Source organism: Pteropus alecto, unplaced genomic scaffold (genome assembly GCF_000325575.1).
Source record: "Pteropus alecto unplaced genomic scaffold, ASM32557v1 scaffold139, whole genome shotgun sequence".
Lineage (NCBI taxonomy): Eukaryota > Metazoa > Chordata > Mammalia > Chiroptera > Pteropodidae > Pteropus > Pteropus alecto.
Genome location: NW_006443567.1, coordinates 3,336,603 through 3,356,705, shown reverse-complemented (window position 1 = coordinate 3,356,705; position 20,103 = coordinate 3,336,603). Strand labels below are relative to the sequence as shown.

Genomic DNA, 20,103 nt, shown 5'->3' with positions numbered 1-20,103 from the left:
GCAGAACAGATGGTGAGCGGCGGGCAAGTGAGCGAAGCTTCATCTGTATTTGCAGCCACTCCCCAGCGCTAGCATCACTGCCTCAGCTCCACCTCAAATCATCAGGCATTAGATTCTCATAGGAGCACCAGTCCCTGGTGCCAAAAATGTTGGGGACCGCTGTTCTAAGGAGTCTTTCATGAATTTCTCAAAACTCTCATTTGTCATAGTATTCATCTCACATTGCATTTTAAAAATAATTAGAGATTTAAGTCTTTGAACATATATGTGAACAGAATATTCAACAAATCATTAATCACACTATTGCAGTCCTCTCCAGATTGACAATAAACTCTAGAAGAAGTCAATCAATCAGTCAACACCATTTATCTTGAGAATTCCTCCTGTGTGATGAGTACCCCAGGAGGTCCTGAATGATATTAAGGTAAAAGTGATGGAGGTGGTCTGCTTATTCTTCCATGTCTCCCTAAATTTAGTTATTGAGTACTTTGAGTCCTGCCTAGCCAACTTAGGCATACTTAAGGGTAGTAAAAGCATGGCTGCAGAAAATGGGCTTGTATCCTTCTATATGGGAAGGATGACAGGCCTCAAGCCCTTATTCCCTTAAGTTTTCTACAGATTAATATTATGAACATGGGCCAGATAAAGACTTAGAGCATGCTTCATTTGAAACTCAAACAGTAACATGAAAATCAGTGTTTCTTACTCCCTTTTAAAATGCAAAAGCTACCTATAGATCTCTCACACTTTTTCTGCATAAATTGGCAGGCTAAATTCTATAAAATTTAAGAATAAGTTCCAGATGGATCTTTGCCACTTCTCTGTAGGGAACATGTATGCTTTCTTTTTAAAAGAAATGTCAGTGTATCAGGGAGGCTGTAGAGACAAACATGCAGAGAAATGGATGAGAAATTAGGACAGTTGTAACTGCTAAGGTCTCTTTCCACTTAAAGATGGCATGATTATATGTTTTAATTTCTCTGAAAAATTTCTGATCCCTCTACAAGAAGAAGTAATTATATGTGCTGCCTTTGTGCCTCCTCCAGTCTTGTACTTAGGCCACCAGAGTGAATTTAAAGATATACATGTTTGTCTACAACAAGGGATGGCAAACTTTTGCTATAAAAAAAATCAAACAGTAAATATTTTAGGTTTTAATGGCCATATGGTCTCTGTTGCAACTACTCATTTCTGCTGTAGTAGTGTAAAACTAGCCATAGACAACAAGAAAGTAAATGGGTATGGCTGTGTTCCAATAAAATTTTATTTAGCAAAAAGAGGATGGGTGGGATTTCACTTAAGGGCTATAATTTGCTGACCTCTGGTCTATGACATTCAAGACAGAGGCTATGTCCAAAGTCCTTATGTCCCCAGTTCCAGCACAGTACCTGGTATCCTCAAAGATGACCAATAACCAGTTGTTCAATGAGTATGTAGTTGACCACAGAGTCAGATTGTGTGGTTATGCCTGGAAACTTTAATACATCACATATCTCACAGAGTGGAAGTGTAGAAACAATCCTACTCATAATTGCAATCCAATCGTTAATATCTGAATAACTTGTATAAGAGTCCCATCAAGTCCCTGTCCATTTCTGCTTGAATATGAAAATGCCTCACTTCTTAAAGTATCCCAATTCATTTTAGGAAGGCCATGCCCATTTGAAAAAATTTCTTATATTGAGTCAATATCTGTCTCTTTTAATTGGTCCTGGCACCTCCTAATCACAGTACTAAAATCATAAACTATGGGCCAGAAAGGACGTTAGATTTCACCCTGTTTATGTTCCTTATTTTACAGATAAGAAATGAAAGCTCAGGGAGATCTAAAGAGTTGCTCACAGTAGTCCAGACTGTCAACAGAAGAACTCTGGGAGAGGCAGTTTGGTGTGTGCTGGCATCCCTGGCTGGATTCTCTGCAGAATTGGTTAAAACAAATCATCTTTGGTTTATTTCTGGAGTACTGTTTCTTGTTCTTTTCCCTTCCTTCAGCAAAAATAATTTTCTTAAAATGAATCTTATAATAAAATGGGTGGGCCCAAAATATCCAAAGTGATTCAAAATTACTCTATCCAGCAAAGCTATCATTTAGAATTGAAGGACAGATAAAGAGCTTCCCAGATAAGAAAAAGCTAAAAGAGTTCATTACTACTAAACCATTATTGCAAGAAATGTTAGAGGGACTTCTTTAGAAAAGAGGAAAAATTCAAAAACATGAATAATAAAATGACGATAACTACATATCTATCAATAATTACTTTAAATGCAAATGGATTAAATGTATCAATCAAAAGACATAGGGTGGTACTCACTTTGGCAGCACATATACTAAAATTGGAATGATACAGAGAAGATTAGCATGGCTCCTGCACAAGGATGACACACAAATTCATGAAGTGTTTCATATTTTATTTAAAAATGGGCAGAAGACCTTATGGTATTACTCCAAAGAGGAAATGCGGATAGACAATAGACATATGAAAAGATGCTCAAGATCACTAATCATCAGAGAAATGCAAATTAAAACTACAATGAAGTATCGCCTCACACCTGTCAGAATGGCTATCATCAATAAATCAAAGAACAAGTGTTGGTGAGGATGTGGAGAAAAGGGAACCCTCATACACTGTTGGTGGGACTGCAAATTGGTACAGCTGCTATGGAAAACAGTATGGAAGTTCCTAGAAAGATTAAAAATAGAACTACCTTATAAACCAGCAATTGCACTTCTGGGTATTTATCCAAAGAAAACCAGAACACTAGTTCATAAAGATCTATGCACCCCCATGTTTGTGGCAGTGCTATTCACAATAGCCAAGATATGGAAGCAACCTAAATGCCCATCAACAGATGATTGGATAAAGAAGTTACGGTATATCTATACAACGGAATATTACTCAGCCATAAAAAATGAAATCTTATCATTTGCAAAGACATGGATGGACCTAGAGGTTATTATGCTGAGTGAAATAAGTCAGACAGAGAAAGATAAATATTATATGATTTCACTTAAGTGCAGAATCTGAGGAACAAAAGAAATAAACTAAACAAAAACAGACTTATAGATACAGAGGACAATCTGATGACTGCTAGAGGGGAAGGGGGTTGGGAGACTGGGAGAAAAAGGTGAAGGGATGAAGAAATGCAAATTAGTATTTACAAAATAGACCTGAGGACATAGAGTACAGCATAGGGCGTACAGACAATAGTATTGTAATGACTATGTGTAGAGCCAGATGGGTAATAGAGTAATCAGGGGGATTACATCATAACCAATGTACTATATACCTGAAACTAATCTAAAAGATGCACATTAGAAAAAAATCATATGATCCTATCAATAGATATAGAAAAGTATTTGATGAAATCTAGCATCCATTTATGATAAAAACTCTCAGCAAAGTGGGAATAGAGGAAACATACCTCATCATAATAATAGCCATGTATCACAAACCTACAGCTAACATCATACTCAATGAGAAAAAGATAAAAGCATTTTCCTTAAGATCAGGAACAAGACAAGGATGCCCATTTTCTCTACTTTTATTCAACATTGTATTGGAAGTTCTAGCTACAGAAATAAAGCAAAAAAAAAAAATCTAGTTTGGAAAGGAAGAAGTAAAACTGTCATTACTTGCAGATGACATGATACTATATAGAGAAAACCCCAAAGATTCCACTAAAAAATATTATAACTGATAAATGAAATGAATTCAGTAAAGTAGCAGGATATGAAATTGATACTCAGAAATCAGTTGCACTTTTATATACCAATAACCAACTATCAGAAAAAGAAATTAAGAAAATAATTCCATTTACAGTTGTATCAAAAAACAAAATACCTAGGAATAAATTTAACCAAGAAGGTAAAAGACCTATACTCAGAAAATTAGGTCATTGAAGAAGATACAAATAAATGGAAACATATACTGGAAGAATTAACATCATTAAAATGTCTATACTACCTAAAGCAATCTATAGATTCAATGCAATCCCCATGAAAATACCAATGACATTTTTCACAGAACTAGAACAAATAGTCCTAAAACTTATATGTAACTATAAAACCCCAAATAGTCATGGCAATCTTGAGAAAGAAGAACAAAGTTGAAGGTATCATGCTACCTGATATCAAACTATACTACAAGGCCATTGGAATCAAAACAGCATGGTACTGGTATAAAAATAAACACAGAGATTGATGGAACAGAACAGAAAGTCCAGAAATAACCCACACCTATCTGGTAATTTAATCTATGATAAAGGAGGCAAGAATATACAATGAGGTAAAGACAGACTCTTCAATAAATGGTGTTGGGGGCAGGGTGGAAAAGGTAAAGATTTAAGAACTACAAATTGGTAGTTACAAAATAGTCACAGGGATGTAAAGTACAGCATAGAGAATATAGTTAATAATATTGTAATAAATATGTATAATGCCACTTGGGTATCAGACTAATTGGGGGATCACTTCATAAATTAAATAAATGTCTAACCGCTACACTTAACACTCGAAAACAACTTAAAGTAATAGTGAATGTCAACTATAATTGAAAAAAACATAAAGGTAAAAAAATGAACACTCTAATAAAAAGACATAGAGTGGCATAATGGATAAGAAAACAAGACCCTTACACATGCTGCCTACAAGAGACTCACTTCAGATCGAAAGTCACACACAGACTGAAAGTAAAGAGATGGAAAAATATATTTCACGAAAATTGAAAGAACAAAAGCTGGGGTAGCGATACTTATAACAGATAAAATAGACTTTAAAACAAAGGCTATCACAAGAGATAAAGAAAGATCTAGTAAACCTACCTCTGGGTATTTATCTGAAGAAACCCAAAACACTACTTCAAAGGAACATGTGCATCCATATGTTCATTGCAGCATTATTTACAATAGCCAAGCTATGGAGGCATCTTGGGTGTGTCCATCCATGAATGAATGGATAAAGAAGAGGAAGTACGGATATACAATGGGATATTAGCCATAAAAAATAAATGAACTCTTGCCATCTGCAACAACATGGATGGACCTGAAAGGGTATTATGTTGAGTAAAATAAGTCAGAGAAAGACAAAAAATACCATATGATTTCATTTACATGTGTAATCTAAAAAAAATAAATGAAGAAATAAAACAGAAACAAAGATAGATACAGAGAGCATTTTGAGGGTTGCCAGATGGGAGGGGTTTGGCGGGATGAGTGAAAAAGGGGAAGAGATTAAGAAGTACAAATTGGTAGTTATGAGATAGTCAACAGGATATAAAGTACAGCATAAGGAATGTAGTTAATAATGGTGTCAGATGGGTACTAGATTGATTGGGGTAATCACTTTATCAGTTATATAACAGTCTAATAACTATGTTATATACCTAAAACCAATATAATATTGCATATTGACTGTAATTAAAAAATAAAAATAAATATTAATAAAAAATAAAAAGAAATAAAAAATAAAGTGAGTGTACACTTATTTACATCCAATCAAAAATGTGAATTGGGATGTAGTATAAGGAACATAAGACTAGAAGTCAGAAAACTAGAGTATTTACCACTAAATTAGCTGAGGTAATGCGAGCAAGTTGTTCAACCTCTTAGGATTAGGTGGGGGGATTTCTCTGGCCCCTTCTAGCTCTAGGACTAAACCCTTCAAATAAAAAAAGCAGAGTATTTCAAAACACAGAATGAGTACATTTCATCCCCTTCTCAAAGCCTAATTACTTTCAGAAAATGCTACAGCTTCTACAGTGGTTAAGACGTGGATTCAAATCCCGGATCTGCCACTTTCTTGTTATGTGACCCAGGGGCAGGGCATTTAGTCTTTTTGAGGTTTAGTATCCTTGCCTGTAAATTGAAGATAATAGTACATACCTCACAGGGTTATTGTGAGGACAAGAGATGAACTATATAAACAAGATATATAAATGGTATATAGTAATGTTCAATAAGTGGAATCTGTCATTAACCTAAGAATTCTGAGAAAAAGCAAGCTAGAAAACTAAACTATAACACTGGGTGTGGATCTGGATAATGAATGCCTCTAACCACTATCAAATAAAGTCTTCCTAGAAATGGAACTTCCCAATGACAGCCTCTCCCTCTTTCGCCCCATGTCATAAAGACTCCAGACCTCTACAAGATCTCTAGCTTCTCATCCTTCAAGTTCTTCATTCATAAAGGTATGGCTCAAGTATGGAAGCCACCTCCAACTTTTGCTTTCAGAATCCTAGTTTTAAAATGCGAAATTAGAAGTGATAGCCAAGTGATCTTTTAGTGTTAATCTCAGTTATGATGGGATTATTGATGGCCAGCAATGTCTTTGCCCAAGCAGAAAACTTTTAATAATGGAGGCTAACTCTAAGTGATATTTAAAATTAGTACAGATACTGCTTTTCTTCCATCCTCTGGAGGTAAAATACGTGCAGGAAAATCTATGTTATGTTAATAATACTCATTATAAAACTGCACACACACTTCAAGCAATAATTTGAAGGTAGAATATTGTAATTTGCACTAAAGAAAATTACACCAATAAGAAAATAACACTAATGAGTTAGGGTCAAGTGTCTTATCCAAAGTAACCAATTAGGCCAAAGATCAAGCCAGAACTCAAAGTCATAGCTTCTGCCACTTCTGTGTGTTGGAGGCACCCAACTTCTCAAGATTTAATCAATTTGTGTCCTTGTAAAACAAGTAATATCACATATAAATTAAAGTACATAATACTAAGAAAAGATGAAAGTAGTAAAATTGTTTTATTCAAGCAAACAGTTATAAAGTGGTAACAAGGTAGATATCATAAAGAATTCTAAAGAGGTAGCAAAAAAGGATTTTCTGTCCTCAAAAATCTTATTAATGACAGACAAAATCATCAACTCATCAATCTAATTTTATTCAATTCATCTGTTGTTCAATTCCACAAACGTTTACTGAGAACTCGCCATGTGCCTGGTGCTGTGCTAAGCACAGAACATGGGTTAGAGAGAGCCCCCATCTGCAAGGACAGAGGTAGGCAAACTTTTCTTGTAAAAGGCCAGATAATAAATATTTCAGCCTTTGTGGGTCATTCAGTCTCTGTTGCATTGGCGTATAAACAGAGCAATAGACAATACGTACATGAATGAGTGTGGCCGTGTTCCAGTAAGACTTTGTTTAGTAAAACACAATTTGGCCTAGGGTTTGACCTCTGCTCTGAGCTTCCACATTAGTTCATGAGCCAGATCAACTCACATCTGAAGATAATAAAATGGGAAAAATGTATTATTTGAGATACAAATAGGGACCTTAATGTTGCCTTGCAGCAGGGCTAGTGGAAGGCTTCTTGTAGGAAGTCTTCTGTGGCAATTACTCTGGACCCTGAATAAAGACTAGGATTTGGGAGAACTTAGTGCAGTGAATTTGTGGAGAGAGTTATTTGTACAAGATGGTCTTTGAGAATGGGGAATAGCCCAGTGTGTCTGAAGCAGAAGACAGGCAGAAGAAGAGGGTGGGAGATGGAAAGAGATTAGGTCAGGGAGGGCCTAGCAGGCCCTATTAAGGAAATTGGGCTTTATCCTGTAGTCAACAGTGGGCAATGAAGAATCCTTAAGCAGTGAAATGTGATCAGACATGGGTTTTACCAAAATCCTTCAGGAATTCGTGAGGATGATGGCCTTGAATAAGCGGGGAGAAGATTAAAGAAAAAGAGGTCGACTGTGGTTAACAGTCCAAACAATCAATGGGAAAGTTTTCATCTAAGGCTTTGTTAGCAAAGTGAAAAAATTCATTCTAGACATAATTTAGGCCTGCATGGTCCAATACAGTATCTACTAGTAGCTGAAATGTGGTAATGTAACTAAGGAACACATATACAATTTACTTAAAATTCTGATTAATTTCAATTTGAATGTAAAAACTAGTATCCAATGTAGTTACTGCAAAATTTTCGGGTGCATTTGGAATAACTTGGATAGTACATCTCTACTTTTTCAGAAGTTAATTCAATAAAATCAAGATGCAGACTAAATACTTCCAACGAATATTTGCTATGGACATTGAGATGTACTGTAAGCATAAAATACACAAATTTTAAGGACTTAGTATTTTTTAAAAATACACTATTTCACTAAAAACTTTATATTGATTAAATGCTGAAATGACAAAATTTTTGACATATTAGATTAAATAAAATATATTATTAAAACTAAATTTACTTGTTTATTTTGACCTTTTTAATGTGGCTGCTAGAAAATATAAAATTATTTTTAATGTGGCTCATATTATACTACTATTGGACAGTGCTGCTCTAGACGGGGGATTTCTATGATTTGGTGACTACATGTAACAGAGTAGGGGGACTGAAGGTGAGCAAATTGATTGACATGAGGAAGAATATAAAAGAAAGATGATTTCAAGGCTTTCAAAAAGAAAAAAAAATCAAATTATTTTCCCATAGTCTACATGCCCAGCCCAGTATCTTCAATCTGGTATAGAGGACCAAGGCTCATACACTCTGCACCCCTGTACCCAGTACCTATTACAGGTCATCATATATGAGAGGCATGCAGTATCTGTTGGCTACTATTCATGCTGAAGATGATATGAACTTAAATACGCACTGAAACTCTAGGTCAGATCAGATCAAGAATATGATAGTTTCTCTGCCCAAGATTTCCTTGCTTGGTTAGAACCATTCTAAAGCAAAGACAAAGCCTCCTTTATCTCTTCCTACAGAAATGAAGACAGGTGTAATCATCATATTATTTACATTAAAGAAATCAAAAAAAGTTCTTACCTTCACTTTGTTACACATCATAATGCTAAAGTTTGTCAACAACTTTCCTAGACCTGAGTTAAAAATATAGGGATGGGAAATTTATAAGACACCTCAGAGGCAGTAAATACCCAGATGGAAACAAGTTACCAAAAACTAACTGGATTCACTGAAAAAGAAGGGTAATCTCATATGGGCAGCTTCCTGGAAGGGAACAGATGGCATATTCAAGGGAGGAACTGAAGAGTGTCTAACAAAGGGACTATTTATGGAAACATGGGCAGCATTCAGGGGAATCTTACAAAATGGTGAAGCTCCCAGGAATGAAGTAGAAAATTGTTATCCCAATTAAACCTGAAAATACAAGGGGAGACAGTTATTATTGGAAGCCAGAGAGAGAAGCAGCCTTGGAAGAAGAATCAACTGAAAGAAACTGGCCAAAGACAGAGGAATCCCAACCTTACTCTACTTCTTTCCTCCAATCTCTTGCCAGTGCTCCCCACTGGACTGCTCTAATGTGAACCAACTTGAAGCCAGAGGGCAAGAGACCCTAGATGATTCACTCAGCCCACATCTTATGGAAAGAGCAGGTCCCTAAAAAAGGTATAGAATAGATCTAGAGGCACAAATGGTGAATATTTGCCTTCAAAATTCATTCTTCAGCCCAAGTGTTGAATCTGTGAATCTCCAGTAGAAAAGAAAACATGAGCATAACCTATGACCAGATGATAAGAAGATCAGTTAATAGGAATAAGAGTAAAACACAATTCCTTACACTAGATAAACACTACAAAAATATCTGGAAATTGAGTTGGATTGACCCACATCATCCTTTGGAAAAAAATCTGCCTTGCTCATTATTTTCTTCTGTTTTCTTTTCTAAAATAGAGAATTCATTCCATGTTCTTGCCTTGAGGCTTCAAAATGGACAAAATGTTTTAAATCAGTGATTCTCAACTGGAAACATTTGTGCCACCCCCCGGGGCACATTTGGCATTCTAGAGACATTTTTGGTTGTCATAATTTGAGGGAAGGGCTAGTGTACTACTTGTATGTCAAGGGTTAAAGACGAGGGATGATGCTAAACATTCTATAATGCAAAAGACAATCCACCACAACAAAGTTATCTGGCTCAAAATGTCAATAATTTAGAGAAACCTTATTTTAAAATCTGGTATTATAGTTGATTTAAGAAAGTGAGAGTGTGAAAAAAAGAGGATAAAATATTCAGAAATTTGGTATGCCAAACCAAAGAACCTTTTAAAAATTGATATTTTAGCCTTCTAATAGAAAATACATCTTCTCTGAGATAGTTTTTTCTGCAACATGAAATCAAAATAGGCCCTGAAATTACAGGGGCTTTCTTAAAATGTTTAGATGACTGTTTTGAAGCCAGGCCTTAGTCTGTCAGATTGAGTAATTTTACTTATATGAGAATTTTCAGATAATTGATAACAATGAATAATATCTTTCATCCTACTTACTCCTGATCGAATCCTCACAATCAAATTCCTAAAAGAAAGAGTGACCAATTTGAGATAATGGTCACAGATAAAGCTTCTTCATTGAGACTCTTGAGGACATTAATAAAGGTTTTCACAGGTCTGAAGGCAATTGTGCTAGTTCTGCAAGGTCCCACAGAAGGGGGTGGAGTTAGGAGGAAAAAGTAAAATCAATAACAGTAAAAGTCAACTTTCCTTCTGTATTCTTCATCAAATATTCACAATGATCCCAATGGGTAGGTACTAATATTGCTATCATGTTACACATATGTAAGCTAAGGCTCAGAGGGGTTAAATACTATGCCCAAGGTCAAATACTTGGTAGTGGATAGGCTAGATATCTTAACCACGATGCTCAAGATAGAAGTACAGACGGTACTGAAATGATTCAAACAAGAATAAAAGAAGATATTTGGATAAACTGACCTTTTAGGTCACTTCTAAACCTGAGGTTGCCAACAAGTGAAGAAAATCCACTTTTGGAAGAAAGGGTCCAATTTCCTTGCAGGAAAAGCAAAGTAAGGTCTTTAGGACACCTGCAGCCAATGAATAAGATGTAAACAAACTATTAGCTGTCACAAGGATGCAAGCCTCAAAAGTAAGCAACAAACTAGTCCCTTGGCTATGGGAGTCTTGCATGCTTCATCCCTCCTCAATCAATTTCCTGCCTACCAGAATCATACCCCTGACCCTGTCAACGGAATCGAGGTTGAGCCAATCAGATTCTCTTATCTGCAACTCTTTGCTAAATACTGAAGCCGTGCTTTGCATCTTGGATGAAAGAATAAGTTGATGATAATTACTGCCTCCAAGTTTGCTAAGTGGTCTCATACACATTAAACAGGGAAGATGGCATAGTTGTCTTTCAAATTGATGAGAAATCACAAAAATCATTCACGGCCTCACAGAGATTGAGAGAAGAATGGCTGAGAAGAAATTCTGCTTATTGGAGTCAATTATTTTTAAGAGGCTACCTCCTGCTTATAATCGAGAAGCTAAAAGGTTTGATTTCTTATCATCAATTGAAACACAAAGGAGGAAACCAAATATTGTATTAATTTCCATATTTAGAATGTTTAAGAAAGGAACATAACTATTTAAAAGCTTTAAAATTTAAAATAAAAGAAGAATCTCCAATAATGTGATATAATATTTGGTCAAAGTGGCCAAGCAGTTCCTAAACTGATGGGCAGTGCCACGAGGTCATAGAAGCTGCCCATTATGATAATCAGTAGGCTTACTGAGTTCCCAGGCACTAGAGATACCAAGCTTAATTCACCCTAGTCCTCCAGAAGTTCCAAGTGTAGCGTATGGAAAAGCAAGTCAATAATGAACATAAATGTGGGATAAAACATAGAAATGCTATGGGATGACCGACTCTACCCACAGTAATGTGGAGAAGAGGAACATATCACTGATGAGGGTGCATCATTCTAGGTCTTGTGGTAAAGTGGAGAAAGGCAGAGAGAGCAGAGGGAACAGGATGAACAGAGTCATGAGGCATGAAAGTCTACAGCATCATTGGGGTTTGGTATGCCTTGAACAGGGTGGTTTTGAGAGGAAATGAAACTGGACTAGGATTTGGTTATAGTTACAATGTATTACATACCGTGAATAAAGATTGGCACAGAAGATTGTGGCATCCAAATTCATCTTGGAGAAGTAACGGACAACTTGAAGATATTTCAGCTCAATTCCCCCATATAATTACTCCCATGACTACTATAAGTACTATAAATGATTCCATGACCATAAGTGTCATCACTTTTGAGCACTTAGTAGTTTCTAGTTTCCATGTTTGGTGATACACGTTTCTCAGGGATATGCACTGTTTCATTTGACCCTCAAAAGAACCATATTGTGTTCATATCATTATATCCATTTAAGAGATCGGAACATAACACCAATGAATTATTTTTTATATAGGTGATAGTTGAGGCATGAGAGTGAACCTGTAATTAATTTTCCTATGTTCTCCTGTCAGTTAGCACCAAAAGGCACCCAGTCTCCAGAGCTCTTTTACCTGTGGATATTTATAATTCAGAATGACAACACAGCCAGTGGGAAGAAAAAAGCAGAAATGTAAGGGAGAGAAAAAGGCTGACTGAGATCAAGTTCATTGTAGGGTCAGGAAGAAGGTGATCCACAGCTCATGCAGACAGGAGGATTAACTTTGAGCTGGAAGGTTAATTTCCTGTGATTTGTGGAATGGAACAGAGGGTGACTGCAATTGTTGGTAAGTTTGAAGGTGCAGAAAAGAGAAGCTGAGGAAGTTCACCTGATCATTTTTTCTGTAACTCTGGGAGTTCATCTGCTGATTAGGTATGATGGTTAATTTTATGTGTAAACTTGACTGGGTTAAGGGATTCCCAGATTGCCGGTAAAACATTATTTCTGAGTATGTCTGTGTGGGTGTTTTCTTCTGATTAGTATTGGAATGAATGGACCAAGTAGGAATATCCTCCTCACCAATATCGGTGGGTATCGTCCAATCCATTCAGGCCCTAAATAGAGCAAAAAGGAAGAGGAAGGGTAAATCTGCTCTCTGTGTGGGCTGGGATATTCATCTTCTTTTGCCTTCAGATATTGGCACTCCTGGTTCTAGGTTCCCCTGGTTCTTAGGCCTTCTGACATGGACTGAATTCTATCATCAGCTGCCCTTGTTCTCCAGCTTGCAGGTGGCAATTGTGGAACTTCTTGGCCTCCATAATCAGATGAGCCAATTCCTACAATCAATCTCTCTCTCAGTATAGATATAGATACAGATATAGATAGACATAATCCTATTGGTTCTGTTTCTCTGGAGAATCTTGAGTAATACAGTAGGCTATAGATGGGGCAGAGGCTTGAACCAAGTGGCAGAATTTAGGGACATCTGCTGTGGGAGGTGAAAGAGGAAGACAATAGGATACATGACTGACCTGATGACTTAATGGCAAGGCTGTATATCTTGCATGCACTTTACCTACTTACTTTCCAGTGTAAAAGAGCAATAGGTGAAATTCTTCTTTTATTATGTCCCAGAGTATAAATAATCTAAAAAATTAGAACAAAACTATGATACTTTTTGTAAAAGTTGACTTTATGGAGGTCGACATTAAGGAATAACTAAGGATACATACTAAGAACAATGTCTTATTCTTAGTGATACAAAGCACATCTTAAAAGTGGAGCTGTGTCAAAAATCTTGTCCATAAATACAGGCCATCTTTCATGGAACTCTGCCAATATTCTGCCTAAGTGTATTCAAAGAGCCCATAATATAATAACATTTGGCTTGTGAAGAGAAGGAATCAGGGTGATTAGAGTTTTCTACATTAAAAAGCCTCTAACTCACATCCTTTCCTTCACTTATCCTGTAGCTTCACAACCCCTAAAGAAAAGGAATTCTGTCTTTCTGCTTTGGTGAGCAGACTATTACATCTTGTTGCAAGGGAATTACACGCCCTACTCGATTTGTGCTTCAGAACAATATTCCTGCTCAAACATTTTCTCTTTTGAACATTTCCTCCACCACATAGGTAGCTCCCAATCCATTTCTTATGCAGACAGGACCATTAGCCCAAGCAGTTGAGCAAAGCGTTTCTTTAAATAGGATGACTCTATGCCCACTGAAAAAGACCATGGGAAGGTTGGACTGGACATCCGTTTCACTATTCTTCTCTTCTCTTAGCCATCACCGCTGCATCTCAGTTGTGAGTGATAAATTTGGTGGTCAAAATGACTGTTTCGATGGTCTTGTGAGTTAAAGATCATGGTCTTTGGAGTCAGGCAGATCTGGGTGAAATCGCAACTCCACAATTTACTAGCTAGCTAGTGGACCTTGGGTAAGTGAATTCAAACTCACGCTCCGAGTCTTCATTTTTTCATCTTGAAATTAGGGAAAAATAATAAGATCAAACTCACAATATTGTTGGGAGGATTACAAAAGATAAATACATGTAAAGCTGTAGTGGTGCTGCATAATCCGCAGCTAAATAAAAATAATTCAGTACTTCCTAATACCTTTGCTTCAAACGGAAAAGTAACTTGGCCTTTACCATTTTAGGCCCCCACAATAAGCATGAAAACCCTTCCGGAATGGGCTGTTATAATTAAGAACTTGACCTCTGGACTCTGACTGTTCTACTTATAACCTGTGTGACTTCAGGCATGTTACCTTTCTGAGCCCCAGTTTACTCATCTGCAAAACAGAAATTAAATGAAACCATGTTTGTAAAATACAGTGACTGGCATATAGTATACACTAAAAATGTAGGCAATTGATATTGTTATTTAGTAAGCTCGCTCTTAGGTGAAGATGAAGATGACATTTTCCAGAGGCAGTCTGACAAAAATTGAATTCAAGTTTCCCAACAATAGTGTCCAAAGCTCTGTACTACACTTGGTTCCATGGTGGCAGCCACACTCACATCAGGATGCTTGATTGTTTGGCTTCTTAAACACGTGCTTTCTAACTCCTTGGGGAATAGAAAAATAATTCAACACCACTGAGCTAACCTGTGAGGGCTTCTAGAAAGTATACTCCTCCCTCCCCACACACACAATAATGGTTCTCACAGTGTGAATGAGGGCATTTGCAGAAATAGCATCTAAAAAAAGCTTTTTCGGATGGAAAATTAATCCATTCTCTCAGTCCTCATCAGTTTAGCTTTCTGATTTATAAAGATCCTTTCTAGAAGATCATTACATCTGCCCTTTCTTAAATATTTGCTGTGTCATTTCCCACAGGACCTTAGCCTTATAACTCTTCAGAGTTCCAGGATGATTCACTCAATGCATTAGGTGTTCTCAGGAATGAGTTTGCTATTTCTGAAAAGCTCTTATGTTTTTTAGGTTAAATGAATACCATTAGATAACATATGTCTACAGTATACTAACTATACTCAGATGATCTAAAAATTGGCATACCCCTTAAATGCCTAAGTGATTTCTCTACAAGTCATTTACAATGTGCAAACAAAATCTATCCAAAACAAAACCAAATAGTACCTTCACAGAATACAAAATGATAAAAACACAGGTCTAAAGTACAAATTTCTTAAGTGGTAAAAGGAAAAACCTGGATGGCAATATTTCACAAATATTCTAGTCATGAAAGCCTCTTTAAGATCTACAGACTATGCAGAAATAAACAAATTAAAAACTCAGATCCAGAGACTGCTGTTAAAGGAAGCAATCAAACCACATAGCCGAAGGCTGCTATCTCTTACTTTATCTAATAAAATGGTTTGATCTTGGAAAGATGTATATCAATCAATGCTTATTTAAATAGTCTACTTAGGAAAGGCCTTACAAAGCAATCTTTGTGAATCCATTAGTAAAATGAATAATTACTATCATTTACCTCTTTTATAAATTAAAATGCTCAAATAGTAATACTTAAAGTGGGATTTACTTGTGACCCAAGAGACATTAGCTCAATAGCTATATACTATAAACAACTTTTAGTCGAAGACGGGCACTATGGCACTAAACTGGTACACTGTCATATTAATGCACAGTAAACTGAAAGGCCATAAAGCGTGTGACACACAGAATCATACCATGGGGACATATATGCGGTACACAGACTCCTCTATATAAGATTACACTCTCTGTTGCATTGGCTATACTTTAATATTTAGTTGATATCAAAGGAAAAGCCTACCAGCTATTGAAGCATGTTTGAGGCTGGAAAAAACTTGTATAATAAGCTAGAAAATGGCACTGAACACCAACCACCTGGAAATTTCTAATGAGAAGATTGGCATGTTCTATGGTCCTGGTGGCCTGATCTCAGTAACTGCAATTTCATAGCCCCCCGTCTACTGCAATACTGCAAAACTTTCCGGAAGTGGATAGAGTGGAAAATGATAAAGGTCCTTGATCTTAAAATAAAGACAGCAAGAACAGAAGAGATTTCCTTGGGGGGAGGTACTTTGTAATTGCAAAAACAATTTCATATGCATAAAATAAGAATGAGATAGAACTCTTCAAAGTCTTTATTATTCTAATGTGCAGTGTAAACCTCCAGGGCAGGGAGATGGCAAGCAGCTGTTTCTCAAACAGTTTTTACTCTCAGGACCTTTCCTATGGGAACATTTCATTTGGGCAACATATTTAGAAATGCTGCTCTAAAGACAATTTTAACAACAATAAGAATAACTAGCATTAACTAGCATTTATTAAGCTCCAGGGACAGAGCTCAACGTGAAAATCAAGAACCAATCTAGAAGCACAGTGCAAGATGGGTCCCATTAAGTAGCTTGGGACACTGACATGACAATAGCTGTACTGGCTTAAGGATGGCCCCATGAGTTTAAAGACTCACCCAACCTCTATCTTAATCGTCATCATTAACAAGGATAATAATAAAAATAGTTCAGCTTTATTGATCACTTGCTATGTTTCAGGCACTACGGTCGGTCAATCAATCCTGAAGACAGCCCTGTAATTTCAATCCTATTATTGTTTCTATTTTACTCTCTTTTGCCCCAATCACCCAGCATGTGTCAGAGTGGGGCTGAAACCCAGGTTTGCTGGACATGAGTTCTGTGTCCTTTCCATTCCACTATAGTTATCTCTCATGAATGCCCTGGTGAAGACTAATTCTGAAGGATTGCAGGGTGTAATGTATATCGGTTTATACTGTAGTTAACTGCACCCAGCAGAAGGCACTAGGAGAGTATAATATACATGAATGGAACACAGCTCAGAACTTAAAATACAGAAAAATGCAATCAGCAACCAAAACGTTTTTAACCTGAGGTAACCTGCAAGCAAATTTTATGTGGAGGCTAATTGCCTTGATAAAGTAATGAATCTATTGTTCACTCTGTGTTTTAAAATTTCCATTAAGGTAAAACAACACTCAAGAGACAAGCCTTATTGTGCAACACACTCTGTGAAAGCCTTTTACTAGTAAGACAAACATGCCCTTCACAGCTATGTGTATGTAACACACGGTATTTTCCAATTCTGAGAAGTATTCTTTTGTGTATTAAGAGGTAATGGAGGGTTCTATTCACTTGTCATGCCACCCTGCTTCATTTCCAAAGCAGCAGCATTGCAGTTTTCAATGGAGAAGCCTGTATTAGGCACCTACAATGTACCAGGAAGAAGATATGAGTCGTGCCCTCCATGGTAAGACAAAACCTTTTCATCTTTGGCATGCAGTGGAAAAACCTAAAAGGAAGAGGTTCAGCAAAATGCTGAGAAATCAACAAGGAGAGACTGATTCCAAGAAGGTCTCAGGGTAGGAGTGTTGGGCATAGATCTGGGAAGTCAAAAGCCGAGGTTGCATTTTATTAGCAAGGCTTTTAAGAGTTTTGAACTTGACCAACGTTGAACTTAAAGGGATGAGCTGTGTTGTCCACAGGAAAGGAAAAGTTAAAGACGTCAAGTTAAAAAACAGAAGGCCTAGAAATAAAGATACTTAATAAATTAGGTCTCTATTTATGGAGAAAAAGATTTGAATGCATATTTATGCAGCTACTATCTTTATAGTTAAAAAGAGAATTACCAAAGCAGTGTCTCATATGTCCAGTATAGCTATTACTCTTGAATAAATTATTTTATAAGTAAAAAATTTAAATTTAAATTTAGTCACATTTTAAGCAACAGTTTAAGTCACCAATCTAGATGACACACCAGATAGAGGGGTCAGTGTATCAAAAGATTGATTTAAATCACTTAATAGTTCAAAATTCAAATTAAATTGTATTTTTAAATACCTACTGGATTCCCTAGTTCTGCCTAGCCTAAACTCTCTGAGCCTCAGTTATCTGAGATATGAAATTGGGATAAAATTGCTACATTATAGGATTTATATAGGAATTAGAGAAACTCGACATGACATTTGGCCTTAGCTAATTTAATCATAGTAACTACTTTTGAAATAAAGACAGTCAAGTACTCTGAAAATGTTACTTTTCTCCTTCCTATCTCCACACCAGCTCATGCCTATGGTTTAATCTTCTCAAAGCTAGCCCAGAATCAAGATCACCAGTTTCAGCAAGAGTCTGTAAAAGGAGAAGCCCATGGTCATCACCTTATGTCCATGAAGCCCTCTAGCTTTTGAACATTGAACTGTCTAGCTGAAGTCAGCGAAACCTAGAAATTTATGAAGTCAGACTTCAACAATACCTATTAGTTCAATTTTCATTTGGACTGTCCATAAAGTTGTTAGGAAACTTAGCAACAAATTAATTCTTATTTTTAACCATTCTGAGATATATAAAACAAGATGAGAATTCAGTACCCATTCAATCCATTTTTTTCATTATTCAGATAAAGTTATGGAGACCTAAGGAAGGAATGGACTTTGTTCAAAGTTACATACCTCACCAAGGGCACTTTACTATGATAAGAAAATAAAAGCAAAGCTAAAAAACAAGAACCAGAAAAACCATAATTGCTTTTGAGAAAAATATGTTAAAATATATTAAATTAACTGAGAGGTAAATTTCATTCTGATCTTTGATAATCCTTTAGAGTATTAATTTCTCTGAACTTTGATGAGTTTAATTTCTGTACATCACCTAAAATATTATGCAATGCTTCACAAAATTCCTTTTTTGCTGATCGCATGCACTTGTTGGTATTAAGGGACCAAGAGGATAGGGAAAAGTGATGGTACATTTCTAGGGTCATTTTAAGGACTCAGAGAAGCAACTAGCTAAGTGCAATCACAGTTAGTTGAGTCTCAGTAGTTAGATTTAATGTCCTAATCTTTTGAATTTTGAACTAGATAGGAAACCATGCAAAAGCAAATATTGAAGAATACTTTCACTTTTACTCATCATCAGCTCTGAAGAAATAGAGTGGACTGAGCAAAAGCTTTCTAAAAAAACTGCAATGAAAAGACCTTCCTGTCTTTATACTTGAGCCTGAGCCCCTGAAACAAACTGACTTATATTACTTTTCATATATGAGAGTTTGATTCTAAGCTCCTAGAAGGCAAGAGCTCTGTCATACGGCTCCAGATCTGCTATAATAGACACAAGGAAAAACAAAGTAGGTATTCATTGAATGACTGTGGAATGACAAATTTAACCAGATGCCTATTTCCTTATAACAAATCACTGCAACAGTTTCTACTGAAAAGTCTTATAAATAGTTTAGATAACTTAAAAAGCTTTTGGAGGGATGCGGGAAGATTTAGAAGGGGTAAGGTAGGATTTGGATTAAGTTGAAACTATTGTATCCAAGGAAAGAGGACATTGGTTGGGATTAAACAGAATATTTTGATTGGTTCTTAAATAAAAGATTAATTTTCAGACCATCTCTTTATTTGTATAGAAATTATATAGTCAAGTGGTTCTTAACAGGATGATTTCTTTCCTTGTGGGATGTTTGGCAATGTCTGAATACATTTTTTGTTGTTGTCACAACTTGGGGGTGGGCAGGAGCATTGCTACTAGTATCTGGTATATAGAGTCTAGGGATGCTGCTCAACATCTCACAATGCACACGATGGCCCCCTACAACAAAGAATTGTCTGGTCCCAAAGGTAAATAATGCCAAGGCTGGGAAACCCTGTTCTAGTTCAGCACAGAGCCTGAAACTAATTGAAGGAAAAAATAGTCATGTCAACCAATTTTTACAGCAGGAAAGAAGCATTAACAAATATGCTTATTAGGTTTTAGTTCTCACTTGTGTTTCCCATGTTGATTTGGTATTATTTTTTAACTCAATGTTATTTGTTACCAACTACTGGAATGTGTTGGTTGATTTGTTCAGATCTTCCAAACAGAAAAACAAAATAGGCACCAATGCATAAAGACGATAAATACTGCTACTAGGGGCACGGGTCCATTTCTGATTTTTTCAGTGTCCACTCTCTACAGCCAGCAGGAA

The 20,103-nt window shown here is 36.4% G+C and overlaps 1 protein-coding gene and 1 non-coding gene across 4 annotated transcripts in view; one reads left to right on the top strand and one right to left on the bottom strand.

The window, feature by feature from the left end:
• The window catches only part of FGF13 (fibroblast growth factor 13), a 467,301-nt gene that overhangs the window by 152,170 nt on the left and 295,028 nt on the right, over positions 1-20,103 (bottom strand). The window lies entirely within an intron of this gene.
• On the top strand, positions 2,305-2,411 carry LOC112472869. The gene has a single exon (XR_003043794.1). It is a non-coding gene; the product is annotated as a U6 spliceosomal RNA (small nuclear RNA).